The sequence below is a fragment of the Mus pahari genome, chromosome 14 (assembly GCF_900095145.1).
Source record: "Mus pahari chromosome 14, PAHARI_EIJ_v1.1, whole genome shotgun sequence".
Lineage (NCBI taxonomy): Eukaryota > Metazoa > Chordata > Mammalia > Rodentia > Muridae > Mus > Mus pahari.
Window position 1 is genome coordinate 61,072,888 of NC_034603.1, and position 1,538 is coordinate 61,074,425.

Here is a 1,538-nt window from a genome sequence, read left to right on the forward strand (position 1 = left end):
ATTTAACTTCTAATTCAGTATGATGCTGGTTTCATACTGGCAAATGGTTCCCCACTCCAATTCCATTACTGAAGCTTAAACCCAGGCAGGGACTTGCTCATTCTAGGCAAGTGTTCTACCACTAAGAGTCACCCCTAGTTCCTGGATATTAAGCCTTTTTAGTTGTGTGTATTTTTGTTTTGAGACGGCATCTCACTTTGTAGCCATGGCTAGCCTGGAACTCACTCAATCAGTAGATGCCCAGAGAAGATGTGCCTGCCTCTGCCTCCCAAGGCTGGGATTGAAGGTGTACACAGCCACACCCAGCTTAAGCTTTTGTTAGAGAAAAGAAGATGATAGGTACAATTGGATTATAGTCTTCAGGTTCACATGAACTTGGCGCCACTGTATTCTGATAACATTGAGACCATTTTCCACCGTTAGCCTAGTGTGTTCAGTGACACATCCTACCTACCGAGGCAAGGAGGCAAAGAAGTGCCCTTTTGTGTCTCCTCCTTGTTCACAGGTCTGTTGGTCTTGAACACTCACATACGATTGCTCGATCATTTTAGACAGTAGTCTGTTTACATGATGAGCTAACCCCATAGAGAAGCCCTGGAGTCTAAGATTGTTGTAAAAATTAATTTATTTGTGTTATCTTGTATTGAAAATTAAAAATCTTTACTACTTTCTAAAAAAAAGAAAGAAAGAAAGAAAGAAAGAAAGAAAGAAAGAAAGAAAGAAAGAAAGAAAGAAAGAAAGAAAGAAAGAAAAGAATGCTATTCTTCAGAGGCCTATGGCTGAGCTAGGCTGGCACATAGGGCTCCAGTCTGGACATATGCACCTGCTATGAGTCCAAGATGCCTCTGGCGCGCCCTGCCTGTTTTGACAATTTTTCTCTTTAATTGCCAGTCCATGCTTCCCACGTCTCTATGGAGCTGACTCATCTTTGCAAACCACATAGCTAGCGCTTTATGGTCCCCTGGCTCCTCACGTCCTGAGAATTTTTCTCGAGTACTGTCTAACAGGGGAAAGCTTAAGCCTAAATCAGTTGCCTTTGACCCCAGTTTATTGTCTGATGTCTTTCTGTGCACCAGCAGGGACAGAGGCTTTGTGACAGACCCACGGTTCTCAATCCAGAGCACAGGCTGAAATGTCCACCGTTCACCACATTCACCACATGGTGAACTTGCTGAAGAAACCGAGAGTGTCCTCAGCCAGTGGCCCTGGCCCATTTAGCCTCATTTCGTTTCAGCATTGTGCTGGCAGCAATGGCTGCAGAGGGATTGTGGAAGACAATAGAGAGAGGACAGGTTGGGGTATTTAAAGATGATCAAACAAATAAAAAGAAATCTGTAGACTCGGTGGTGAAGGGGGAAATGATAAAGCAATCCAATGGGATTGTAATCCCTCGCCTGCACAGTCCTTAGATCTTTTCATCCAGATGGGTCGCCTCATAGCCACAGAAACCCTCTGTCTTACCTGCGTTTCCGGTGTGGGGGTGGGGAGGTGCACGCTCTGTTCTGCTGAAAGGTATCTTAATCACTTGACACTGGTAA